Below are 14,745 nucleotides of genomic sequence, written 5' to 3' on the forward strand. Positions count from 1 at the left end.
AGATAAACTCATACTATTAGAAAACAATGAGGATGGTTTAAAGCAAATCCACAAATCTGCATTAGAGAATTTAGATCAGCATTTCAATAATTGAAGAGGACTTATTGTAAAACAGAGAGCCTTTCTGAAGTAAGCAATCAAAATAATTCATTAAAGCTTCAATCACCAGTCGGCTTGGCTGTTGCCCTACCTGAAATGTAAACAGAACTGGTAAATATTGTTGAAATGACACCTCAGGTAGTTGGACTTTATTGCTGAGGGAGAAAGAGTAGTTATCACCCCTGCATTTTCCACTTCTGCTGTAATTGAACTGGGATGATGTCTAGGTATCAGGAGCTTTAAAAGTTTCCCCAGATGATTCCAGTATGTACCCAAGCCAATGGCTTTTGGAGGTTAGGAAGAGGAGAAGATGGGTTCAAGCTAAATTTCAAAGACAAAATATAGTGAATATTTGGATATAGGGGACAAGAATGATATTGGCATTAAGAATGATTCTCCACTTTCCTTCTTGGTTTCTTAGCTGATAGTAGCACTGTACCCTCTGCCAGATAAAACAGCTGGAAGAAAAAGTTTGAAGGAAATTGGTTTTGAATATCTTCAGTTTGAGGAAATCCAAGACACAAAGGTTAAATTTGGTGAAGACTAAAGTAGAGTTATTTATTTGAAATATTTTCAAATTCATCAGACCCTTTGCTTTGCACAACAGACCTGTGAGATACATAGAACATGTAAGTTGACATAATAATACTTTTAAAAAATTAAATAAAAATGAATAAATTTTATTTTTAGAGCAATTTTAGGTTCACAGCAAAGTTGAATGAAAATACGATTTCCCATATATCTCTGTCCCCACACATGCATAGCTTCCCCCACTATCAACATCCCCCACCAGATTGGTACATTTGTTACAATTATGAAACTACATTGACACATAAGTATCGCCTCAAGTCCATGGTTTACATTGGGGTTCACTCTAGGTGTTGTACACTCTATGGCTTTAGACAAATGTATAATGACATGTATCCACTATTGTAGTATCAGACATAATAGTTTTAATCCTCTTAAAATCCCTATGCTTTGCCTATTTACCCCTCTCTCCTCCTCACCGATCAGTTACCTTTTTACTGTCTCCATAGTTTTGCCCTTTCAGCATATCATAGTTGCAGTCCTATAGTATGTAGTCTTTTCAGATTGGCTTCTTTCACTAAGTAATGCACAGTTAAGTTTTTTTCCCCCAGGTTTTTTTCATGGCTTGATAGTTCATTTCTTATTTATTTATATTTTTTAATCCTCAGCTGAGGATATGCTTATTGATTTTAGAGAGAGGGACAGGAGAGAGAGAGAGAAATGGAGAGAGAGAAACATCAGTCAGTTGTCTCCCATAAGTGCCCTGATCGGAATCAAGCCTGCAACCTAGGTATGTGCCCTGACTGGGAAACCCTTCCGTATGTGGGACCATGCTCCAACCGACTGAGCCACACTGACCAGGGCTCATTTCATTCTAATATTGAGTAATATGTCATTGTCTAGATATACCAGAGTTTAACAATTCACCTATTGAAGGACTTCTTGGTTGCATTCAAGTGTTGGCAATTATGAATAAAGTTACTATAAACATTCACATACTGATCACTGTGTGAGCATAAGTTCTCAACTCACTTGGATGAATATCAAGTCATGTGATTACTAGATAGTGTATGTTTAAATATGTAAGAAACTGTCCAACTGTCTTTCAAATGGTTGTAGCATTTTGGCATTCCCACAAGCAATGAATGAAAGTTCCTGTTGCTACCCATCCGAGCCAGCAATTGACATCGTCAGTGTTGTTGATTTTGGCTATTCTAAGAGGTATGCGGTGATATCTCATTGTCATTTTAATTTGCATTTTCCTGATGATATATGATGTGGAACACTTTTTTTTTTTTTTGGCGAGATATCTATTGTGGACTTTGGCCCATTTTTTAAATCAGGTTGCTTATTTTTTTATTTTGTTGGGTTTTAGGTGTTCTTTATACATTTTGGATAATAGTCCTTTATCAGATGTGTCTTTTGCAAATCTTTTCTCTCAGTCCGTGGTGTGTCTTTTTCTGTAATAACACATTTTTTTAAAAGGAAATAAAATGTACTCTAAATGACACTTAGTGGTCCTGCGCCCTCTCTTTTCTCCCTCCCCCCTTCTAGCATATGTAATTTTACCTGCACTGTTCTGGAGGGTAGTGCAGTTAAATTCCATGCATTATCAATGATAATAAGTACAGAAACATCATAATTATAACTGAATGTTGGTGGAATATTTGAGTACTATTAATAGGAATATAGGAAAGTCAGTAACTTTAATTAAACGTGGCATTACCACCTTGGTTGTTAACATTCTTTTTCTTTTCTTTTTATTGTGCCTCATCACTTTTTAAAAAATTTATCTGTATTGTTGAAAGTATTACAGATGTCCCCTTTTGTCCCCGGTTGGCTCCACCCTCACCTTCCCACCAGGGCTTTACTGCATTTATTGCCTGTGTCCCTGGGTTATGAATATCTGCATGTACTTTTTTAGGTTAATCTCTCCCACCCACTCCCCCATCCCTCTGAGATTCCTCAGTCTGTTCCATGAGTCTATGTCTCTGGATCTATTTTGTTCATCAGTTTCTTTTGGTCTTTAGATTCCACATATGAGTGAGATCATGTGATATTTGTCTATATTATTTTTCAATCAGAGAACAAAAAAGATAGAGCACAATGCATCTATATTGCTGGAGAGAATGTCATAAAGTGTGGCCTTACATGCTATATCATTTGGAGGTGGTAAAGCAAAGAAATCGAAGAGTGTTGTTTTGTAACTTCCTAACAAGTAAAAAAGTATTCCAGAAAAGACAAATAGTCACCAGGCATTCTGGTAAGTCAGCATTATTTCTTTAATTTGTGTAAACGCTTCTCAGTTCCAAGTGAAGAAGGGACAGTGCTAGCCTGGATCAGGCTGCTCATGTTGGTGGAAGGACATGAAAACGTGGCACTTACCAGATAGCCACACACTATCCCACTGGAGGAAACTAAGTTAACAGGAACCAAGGAGCTGTTTAGAAACAATGTGCTCCAGAGGGTACAATGCAACTATCAAAAAACTTGTATCACTTTGTATTAATGTCTTTGGAGTTTGTTGTGAAAAAACATGAAAGCCATAAGAAGAATAGTAATTTGAATAGTGGTTTGTAAACTCTGTTCCACAGGGCTTTTGAGTTCTAAGAGGTAACAAAAATCAGCTTGCACAGAAATAGAAGGGTTTAAAAGGAGGGTCCTACATTTCTCATCCTTTCTCATTGACCAGAACATACTTTGATCACAGTAATTTACATATTGTGTTGTGTCCTATACTTTAAAAAGTGTATTGCAACTAAAAGACAAATAAAAACAACTAATTTAAAGAATTAATACGTTGAGGCTACAAATTCAGTCACAACTTATGTCTTTATTCTTCAGCTGATCAAAAGTAGGTTCCATAAAATGTACATATACTTGTATAGTTGGAAAGTAATTGTTTTTTCAAAAGCAATTTATTAACATTTCAAATAAGTGTGGTACAATTTTGAGTTAGTTTTAATGTCAATGAGCTTTCGTTATAACATATACTTAGTACCTTATTTGTACGAGCTTCCTTGCTACAAGAATTTTCACTTAGATATCTTGTCAATAAATATTAGACTCAGTACCCTGTTGAAATATATCTTAAATGAACTATTAAAATCTGTTTTTTTTTTTAGAGTTTATCATTATAAGAGAGTAATTTTTCCAACTTTAGTAAATGGCAAGACATTATGATCTGTCTGGATTAGGGACATAAGAGACATTTCTTGGATTTTGAGAATGTGTTTTTCTTTTTCTGTGACCGAACATTTTCTTTTACATAAAGAGACAATGGTTGAAACATTGGTTCAATTAAGGGTGATCAGTTTTTATTTGTTTAGAGTGGGAATCACACTTTGCTAGTGATGAGAAGTCTTGTGTCTAAGATCAGTATCAGTATTTTCTTTGTACAAAACTATAAACAAAATTGAACTTGTAAGTTATAGGACTTTGGAGTGTTCATAAAAGAAGACTAAAGGCTGCTGAATGATCTTAAGACATATTTCATTCAAGATGGGATAGGTTCAGGAGCATTATTTACATTATACTATAGAACATACCTGTTTAGTTACTTAAATATTCATTACAGCCATTTTCTCTTAGATATAGCTGGTTAGCGTGGACTCATTTTTAATGTATTAGCTATTCCTTTCCTAATGCTCAATGTAGACCATAGATTTAATGTTTTGAAATAGAGAGATCACCTCACACACATTGCAAAAGAGCTGAGTGGTTTATAGTTTTTCAGGAACCTTAAATGTGTGTAATCTCTTTGATTGGATTGTGTACAATGTCTTGGATCTTTGGATAGTTCACTACTATAGATGGCCACATGCATTAAGATAGTTGGGTTATCTTTCAAATTTATAATAATATTGCTGCTATTTACCAGAAATAGTTCATTGTAGCCATATAATGGCATGTAACAATGCCTTCCAGGCATTGATGATTAGATTGGCTTGGACATATGACACAATAATGCCAATTAGATTCTGTTTTTGGGGATTTTAGAGTTGGTTATGAGATAGCAAGTGATTCTTGTTTGTAGAAAACATTTAACACGTAAAATCAGGAGCTGTGATATTATCATAATATCCTATGTGGATAAAGAATCAGAAAGAAGAATAGTGAAGGTTTGCAAAGAAAAACATCATTGATAGAAATAAAAACTCTTAACCCTCTACATTTCTCAGTTCTAGTCAGTATCTGATGTCCATCTGCAATTCTGTTTAGGTTTCATAGCATTTCTCCCATCCCCCATTGCTTCACTGTATACTTCTCTTTTTCTGCTCAAACAAGCTTGAATTATTTGTCACTTGCAACTAAAATGTCTCACTAAATAATAATAGAATCCATTAATGAGGACAATCAATATGAGGACACATGTAAGTAACATGATATGTGCTCAATATATTTAATTAGAACTGATATTGAAATGTTATGATCATTATAACTTTGTTTCAGACAGTAACCTTTATCTGACTTTGCCTTCAAACTCTGGGAATCCTTTAGCCACTCAAGTACTTTCTAAAATGATATTTAAGATGCACTTCAAATCTAAGATTACATGAAATCGTTTGCTTTATTTCATAGGGCAAAATATTGAGGCATTATCTTCGAAGAAACAGTAATAAGTCATAGTTACATCTAATGAGTTAGTATTGAATTTGTACAGGCAAATCAAAGACGTCTCTTATGCAGCTAGAAATGCTGATCTTAACAGTTACGTTGATATCTTAATCTTATTGACAAAAATGTAAAAGTGCAAAGCATTATGTCAGTTCTGTGTTGAATGTGTAAATCTGAGAGAAGTAGACACTGTTGACTAGGAATAGTGTTTATTTTATTATTCCTGCAAATGGCTACTTAAACATTTCTAATTTGTATAAAATCTTGTTTATTTTTTGATTTGTATCTTTCTGACCAGTTCCTCCTAGGAAGTGTCAGGTGTTTTGTGTGTGTGTGTGTGTGTGTGTGTGTGTGTGTGTGTGTGTGTGTGTGTAGTATGCTTACTTTGTTATTTTATTGCTCTGAATTCATATAAAGTGGAAAAATAGGTTTGGATCTCTTTGATCAATTCCTTCGGGTGCTAGTCCCTTTAATTGCAGTATTGATTGCAGCAGGTAAGATGGCACCTGTGACTTCATACGACATACCATGTCAGCCTTCAGAGGGAACAAAAGCTTTGGAAGTGAGTGGTTCATTACTATTTATCTCATGACCCTATAAAAGTTGACATGTGTCATCAATAGTGACAGGCCAAAGATTCAGATTTCCTTGGCATAGCTTCTGAAAGTTAAGACAATTCTCTGAATCTTTACAGTACTGAAATCTCTCCATGTGCATTTCCTTGGAGAGTGTTAGTGTTTCTTGAGTTCAGCAAGGTCAGACGAAAATATTTTCCCCCCTTCTCTTGTCCCCACTTGGCCTTTTTGTTGTAGATAACAAGAGCCAAAAAAAAAAAAAAAAAAAAAGAATTCTAGGAGCTTATAATTTAGTAAGAGAAATAAGCCATGGATACAAATAAATGTGGGCAACCCAAATGGTGTATTGGTGACACATCTGAGACTGAGGCAGTAGGGAAGGGTGATTTTAGACGGTAAGTAGGGGAGCTGGTGGACCTGCCTCAGCCACTTTTCAGCTACCTCCTTGATGGTGACTTCGGGCAATAAATATAATTTATATAGCCTCAGTGTTTTCATCTGGAAAATGGGAATCATAATAATATTTACTTTATTAGGCTGTTTGTCAGGAGAAAATGAGACAGTGCATATCTCTAGATAACCAAGGGCACACAAAATTGTAAATAAAACATAAGGCCTGCAGTAGAGGGAGGAGGAGTTACTTTTATCTGGTATAGTCAGTGAAAAAGCCAAGAAAGGAAGGAAAATAACTAGAATGTGTAGGATTACAAAGACTGAGAGGGTAGAAAACCTTCTTTAAGTGATGGATTTCAAAGGCGTGGAAATGTAGCGTATAACCACAGGAAAGCGAATAAACTAGTTTGAGAAATATCTAATGCTTATTTGTGCCAGTTTACACCTCAAAATTTTTACCAAAAGACCCCTAAAAGCACAGGGCAATGCCTGACCCTATGGAAGGGAACACCACCATCACAACTGCCACTGGCAAAATAGTAAGTTATCCAGTGCTTAGCATTGACTGGACTTGGTGCTTTACATCAGTCTCAGCTGACTGCCAAAATAAGTCGTGGAGGTTATTCTGTGAGTCTCACGGTCTGAGAGAAGAATGGTGGTGAGACACACAGTTACTGAGTCAGCAGGTGTGGAGCTGAGACTCCAGGGAGCATGACTTCAAGGCCCTCTTTCTAAACTACTCTGTGTCCTGCCACTGGGAATTTGACACTGGGTGACTAATCCGGGGGAAGTCTCCTGTTTTATTATTATTATTTTTAAATCATTAAAATATTGAATCCAACTTCATTGAATTATATATATAAATATTATTTATGTGTAAGCATGTATGTTTCATATAACATTTTAAAATACTTTCTGTGCAAGTATTTTTATCTATTTAGTAGGTTAATAGTATAACTAGACTGTTCATTTCAGAATATCTTATATTTTTAAAGTGTCCCCTTTCAAGGGTATTAGGATGCAACCTTGAAAGAGCTTCAAGCAATTTTTAACTTGCTTGCTGATGTCGCTTTTCACTATATAATCCCTAGTCAAGGCATTTGCAGTTTTGTTCTCAAAAAGAAATAAAAAAACCTGATGTACTTCCTTCAGCATTTGCATGATTAATTTAAAAATTTGCTGTAATGTTAACAAATTTATGCAGTTATTAATTATAGTTTTGTGCTAACAAAAGCATTGTATAAGGCTTTCTTGAGGTTTCACTTTTTTTTTTCCATTTTATGATTTACAGTTAAATATTTATTATGAGGAAACATGAATCTCATTTGAAGAAAACTTACAACAGAGTCCTGAACTTCAAGTTTAGAGTCACTTGAAATTTGACTTTTATAGAACTAGAAAAGGGTGATTGGCAAGTAGTGGTAAATGTCTGTCTGTGGCACACAGGGTTACATTCTAATTAACATTATTTGCCAAATTAGAGTATTGTATAAGTTTTAAATACTTATATTAATCATGTAATGTATACTTACTACTCACAAATCATTTTCTGTTTGTACTTTAACAGCAAAGACCAAATGCTGGCTTGATTCGATTATGTTTATTTTCTTGATCAGCAGCTTGTCTCTGGGAAAGAATTAACAAAGTTTGTAAGGTTTATGAAATCTAGGCATACTTTAAAACTGCAAAAAACTTTCACTTATGGATAGCCAATAATGGATGAAAATTTACGTTAACCTAGTAAGTAAAACAAACAAATAAACAAAAGATATATCTAAATAACACTAATTCTAGTTCTGAGTTTAAGTAAGAACTTGAATGTATAGAACTAACTCTTAATTTTGTGAGGCTGGATGTCCTTGGGAAGTGAATTGTGATTGTGTTTACATGTCACACTTCATAGTATAGGTGCAGCAAACCATCCCCAAGACAGACAAAACGTTTTTAAGCGACCATCATGCCTACCATACTGATTTCTTTCCCCTGCACATGGCAAAAAATTTGCCTTTGTCTTAGGGGAAAATAAGATTGCTATTTTGGTTATAAGCGCTTTGGACTGTTGCTTAAAGACAATACCCCAATATAAGATTTACTTAAAAATAAAAGACAACAATTTTCTTTTATTTAAAAAATATATTTGTTCTTTATGTGAAAAGAATAAATAATCTGATGGGTTAATAATTTTTGATAAGGTAGTTCCAGTTCTATAAAACCTGAACTGATTTCTTAAAATGATGTCCACCCTGAGGAGTTCAAGTTTAGTGACATATTAAAAAATGCAAATATTCAAAGCATATTATCTTGTTTATTACCTTGTATGTATATAACACAGGGGGATGTGCAGTGAACTTGATTTGGGATCAGAAAGGCTTCATAGAGGTGGAGTAGATATATAAATAACTGAAATAGGAGCAGATATTCACCTAATGAATACAAAACATGAAAAAAACATGTGCAAAAGCATGGAGAAAAAGCTAATATGACTTGTTCAGAATAACATGAACTTGACATTTCCAGAAATTAAGGAGGGACGAACTTGGTGGCTGGATATGAGACTGCAGGGCAACCATATCAAGAAATAAGTAGTAGGTTGCATTAAGATACTTAGAGTTATTATTTAGATGAGAGAGCACTTTAGGAAAGTTTTCAGGTCAACTTGGCCACATCGGAGAGTTCTCACTACTGCTGTGGAAGAGAAACTCCCCAGTAGTGAGGCAAGTGACAGAGAGACCGGTTCGAAGAGTATTTTCACAGTGTAAATGAGGAATGTAATAATACTTAATCTGAGAGAGAGGCAGTAAAGATGGAGAAGTAGACCAGGTTGAGAGCATTTCAGTATGATTTAATGACTAAGTTAACATGGCTTGTGAGAATGAGAGACTTAAATTAACTTCCAGGAATTTGCCTTTGAGAAGGAGAAAGGATAATAAATTCAAGTTTGGCTATGTTGAGTTTTTAAGTTCCTATGGAGTGCACAGATTAAACAATGGAAACCATATACAATAAGTCTTCAGTTAATGTCGACACTAGGTTCTTGGAAGCTGCAACTTTAAGCAAAGCAATGTATAATGAAACCAATATTACCAAATGCTGATTGATACACAAAAGAGTTAAGTGCCTAGGGCATATTTCTGGTCACAAAAAGATCTCCAAACTTCTAAATAAAGACCCCCAAACACTTCTAATATTAGACATTGAAATAAATGTGAGCTATGTATGCAATTTAGAAAGATTAATAAAAACAAGGAAGATTATTATTTTCTGAAATCTTGCTGATTTCAGTTCACGGTCAGGAGTGGCAGGAGCCTATCCCTGCAGCTCAGGGCACAAGGTGAGAACCCACCCTGGACAGGACGGCCTTGGTCACAGGAGCACTCACACCCACTCACACCCACTCAGCCCCACTCAGCTGGGACAATGCACCTACACCAGTTCACCTCACGTGCACAGCTTTGGGATGTGGGAGGAAACTGTAATACCAGGAGAAAACCCAGGCAGACATGGGGGCGATATGCAAACTCCATAAACAGAGAGACACTGGCCAGGAATCAATTTTTTTTCCTCTCTTCAACTTTAAAACAAAATGACATTGAATGAAACAACAGTATTCGAGGACCTACACGTATACCTTGGGAAAAAGACAGGGCCATAATAATATATTACTGTGTATATGATTTAGAGTCCCAACAGAAAATCTAAGGCACACTCAATAATAATTAGAATAATTCTACAAGGGTGTATTTGCAAAGAGATGGATTATAAAAGTGAGGGCATCATAATACAAGGAAACCAAAAGTATATTGTAGGAAACTGTTACTAACAGCAATAAAACGATCTCATCTTCTAGACCTAAATAGACGAGAGAAGGGTCACCTAAAGCTAGACGTAAAGATATACAGGGAGAACTGGCCACCGTGAGAGAAACGGTGTCCAGCTGTTGAAGGACACAGTCAGCTTAAAGATACCTTGCAAGAGAGGAATAAATAACCTTACCTAACTCTTCTCTTTCTAAACTCATGCTGGTGATCACCCTTGACCCAGTCTGCTCAGGGGAAGCCAGAGTACATGGGAGCTCATTGAGACTGTGTCTACATGTCAGCTACTTAGGGCACAGATCAGGGTGGAGAAGTAGTAGATATCCACTGCAGAGGCACCAAGGGATGCCAGCCTCAGGCAGAGTGTGCCAAGCAAGACAAGAGGGAGTCTCCAAGAGGGGGAAAATGGGCAACATCAGCACTGACAAGAAAATAAACAGGAATTGATACAGTGGTTGTTATAGAAGAGCTTGATGCCAGGCCAATCACGGAAAGCCATACTGGTCATAATATAAAATATCATGGAGAGGTCCAAAAAAAAGACAACAAGAAGAGAAAAGGCCAGTAGACTATATGTTGGGTACTGTAGGTGGTGATCTTAATAACATCAGTTTTTGTGGGGTGGTAGGGAAAGAAGTTAAATTGCAACGAATCAAGGGTTGAAAGGAAGCTAAAAGGAAAGGAAGTTGGAAGGAGCCAGTTAAATCAGCGAGTGTAAACTCTTTTTTAAAGAAGACTCATTAATTAAGTTTAAAATGAGGTGGATGGTTAGAGAGGGAGCCAGGATGTAAGTTCCTTGATGAAATGTTCAAAGGATGCAAGATTTATCTAACATACATATACAGAAGGCCTTGATTCCAGTGGATGTTGGTGTTGTGCAGGGTTCTCAGTCGAGGAAGACGTTGCCTTCCCAGGGGGATATTTAGCAACGTCTGGAAAACATTTGTTTGTTACAACTGGGAATGTACTACTATAATCTAATGGGCAAAAGCCAAGAATGCTGCTAAGCATCTTACAATGCACAGGGTGTCAATATACACAACAAAGAGTTATCCAGTCCAAAATGTTAATAATGGGGCTGTTGAGAAATTCTGGTGTAAATTTCTGAGAAAAGAGAGACATGTATCCTGCCCCACTCATTGATTCCTCAAAAGGAAGGGGTAGATATGCTACAGTTCCTCATGAGGTTGTGGGGTTTCAGGACTAGTAGAAACAAGTTTTGTTTTAAAACAGCATTTGAAACTAGCAACTGGTAAAGATGTCTTGCCACACTGAAACGTGGGTGGGGAACAAGAACTATGTTAGCACAGTAGGGGTCTGGACATAAGAAGGATTCTAGACCATTCCCTGGATTTCCCACTCGACTAGGATAGGATAGGAACAATCTAGAGGTTCCTATAGACCCAGGTAGGCTGAGACTGAAGGTTACTTTCTTCCCAGTAACTACAACATAGATAATTTCACTGAGATTTTCATAACCTATGCAACTGGTGCAAAGCCACTTATATGGGAAGCCAAGGGGCCTGGGCTCTCTCAGGGAGCAGGAAACCCAGGTGTTCTCTTCTCCTATGAACAATCATCCCAGACATGACAGCTACTCACCAGGACTCTTCTTCCAGGAACAGCTCAGTACAGAGAGGTGGAGCTGTGCCCAGTCCTAGTTATAGGGCACAAGGCAGCTAAATGAGCTCCTGGGGCCCTGCGACCTGGGCCCAAGTAAGGCAATGAAGAGGCCTTGTGAATACCTTGGGATGGAAATTCAAGCAAGATAGTGACTGCTTTAAAGAAACCAGAGCCAGAGAGGGCAATAACCTCAAGAAAGTACAATAAAGACATATGTGTGAGATGGGGAGGTCAGGATCTTAGACTGAGTTGACAAAATTTTAGTTTAGGAAAGTCTGAATTTTATTGTCTTTTATTATTGATTTTTCAAATCCACTGCACATTTAAAATTAATATTGGTTATTCAACTGCTACATTTCCCTTAATGAAGGGTTGACTAAGCTCCTCCCTGCCCCCTTTCAAAACAGGATTCAAAAATAATACATAAAAGCATTTACATTTTAAGAAAGGCATCAGAAAATGTGGAATCTGCAAAAGAGTATCACTAGGCCACCTAAATTTTAGAAAATATCATTAGTGGCAGTTATATTAGAGAAAAAATATAGTTCAATTTTATGGTGACTTGGTAAATAATTTTAAAAAATTGTTTTCTAAAATATCCATAAATAACCCCTCCCCCCCCATGACAGCAGCTATTTCAAAAGCTTATAAGGAGCTTATAGGAATACTATGGTATCATTCAGATAAATTCAGGGAGAAAACCTACTGGTAAGAGTGTATCTTCCCCTTCTTCAGTTTCTTTTCTTACTCCTTTCAGGAAATTCCTTACTCAAATATAACAACGTGCTGAATGAATCCGAGCGGCCCTCTCAGTGGTCTCCTTGACAGGAGAGGCTTCTATCTCTCTGCTCTGGCCCTGTCCTAGTGCCTGCTATTCTCCTTAGCTACCTGGGCTCCCCCCTCTGCACTTCCCACCTGCACACTAAAGCTTCTCCCCATTACTGCGTCTCAGCGATGCACCTCACTGTCAGATTCCTACCGCAGAGAGAGGAAGGGCTGGAGGAAGAAGCATAAAGAGCTGAGAAAACGTGGGATAGACACCAATGAAGCTCTAGTTTTAAACTGACACGGTAGTTGCCGTCTCAGACCTGCATTTCTCCCCTCACTGCATCTCAGCCTGCCACTGCCAAAGATAAAATATTCTTTAGCTTAATTGTAGAGACATTTCCTGGACTTCAGTCTCTTACTTGAGGCAAGAATTTGGGGATTTGGGCGGCTACTCATTGCTTTTTCTTTAAACTTATCCAGGCTTTGGAAGCCTCTGCTCACCCTGCAGCCCTCGAATGTCTCCTTCCTGGCACACTATGGCAGCTGCTCAGTTCCTCAGTGCCTCCACTGACAACTTAGTCCAGATGACTAGGGTGAAATATGAATTTTAGAGGTGCTACCTCATGCTGGGTGTTGAGATTTTCTTCCTGGAATACTAGATGAACTTTTGATTTATTTTCAGCCCCAATTAAGCAAGATGAGCAGTTCCAGATTACTTCTTATTTACTAAGTTTTTTTAAGGTTATATACTTGAGACACTGCCCTGGACTCTCTGTGTAGTGTGGTAGCCACTGCAATGTCACCTCCACAGCCTAATCATGGTATATTTCCCCCCCCTACTAATCAGAATTCTTCACACCAGAAACCACAAGTTGTCCCTGGTGAACTTAAGCTGCCAAGAAATTTGTTTGGAATAAAAATTAAACAGATATAAAAGGAAACATGGAGAACTAGGCTCAGAAAACCTCAGAAAACCTAACTGGCTAGAAACACAGGCAAGGTGATCTAGGGGGACATTCGTGGGTTGAGGGCCAAAGCTGCCACCCCTGAACACTGGATTCTGCCACTGGACATGCTGCCTTTGGTCTGTGGAGGGTGTTGCTGCCACCGCCTGACTACTTCCTCTAGACAGCCAGATATAGCCATCCCTCGGCATCCACAGGGATTGGTTCCAGGACCCCTGCGTCTAATAAACTCCATGATGCTCAAGTCCCTTGTATAAAATGGCATAGTATTTGCATGTAACTTACCCACATTCTCTCGTGTACTTTAAATCATCTCTAGATTACTTATAATACCTAATGCAATGTAGATGCTTTGTAAATAGTTGCTATACTGTTTTGTCTAGGGAGTAATGACAAGAAAAAGTCTGTTCATGTTCAGCACGGGTGCAACCATCATAGGCCTAACTACATAGCACAGGTCAGCAATGTAACAGCTTTTTCAAATATTTTCGATCTGTGGTTGTGTAACAGTGCAGTGCTCAGTCTCTGACTCCATCCTGTTCAAGCCTGTGTTGTTCCCAAGGCCTCCAGGTTAATAGCTTCTGATTAGTCTTGCATGTAGGCATGCTAATCATTAGAGGGTTTCTGCTCGCTTCTTGAGTTTTGCAAACACAGCCCTTCCCATTTTCCCTTCCCTTGACATAAAAGACACTTGAACTCTGTATTTTCTTAAGATGGATTTGAGGAACCAATAAGGCTTTCATTTTCTCAGTTGGTGCCTTCTCAATCAATTAACCTTTCCTTACTCCAAATTCTTACATTTTGAGTTTTGGCCTTTTGAAGCATTGCGCATTTGGATTGTGGTTGCATCTGGATGTGGAAGCAGTAAGTATAGAGGGTCAACTGTATTTCTAAAATCACTCTACTCCCTGGAATGAGCATCTGACCGGTGACACATGGCTTCCAGGAATCAGACAGAACAAATGTCTAATTTTTTTAGCTTCTTTATTGGAAGGTGGTTGCTAAATTTTACCAGTGGTTGTGGGCTGGAAAATCCTAGTGCTTTTACAGATTTACTCTTTAGTAATCTGATCTATGCCTTGAGATGCTGCCTTGTACAGCTTCTACCAAACAACCCATCTTCTTATTGTCTGTCTTCAGCTGGGGTCAGCCAATAGCACAGGTGAGAGACCAGTGGGAGAAGAGAGAGAGATCAGGGCATTTATTTCTTTATCTCCGTCGTGACAAGGTCTCCACAGACTGGCTGCATTCTTTGTCAGAAATGCTAGCATCTGTAGGAGGTCCTCCCCATTCAGCTTTCTGGGTCTCGGGGATCCTCTAACTGCTCCCTCCATTTGCTCCTTCAAGTCTGTGAGTGGAGAT

This window comes from Miniopterus natalensis, chromosome 6, assembly GCF_054644295.1.
Source record: "Miniopterus natalensis isolate mMinNat1 chromosome 6, mMinNat1.hap1, whole genome shotgun sequence".
NCBI lineage: Eukaryota > Metazoa > Chordata > Mammalia > Chiroptera > Miniopteridae > Miniopterus > Miniopterus natalensis.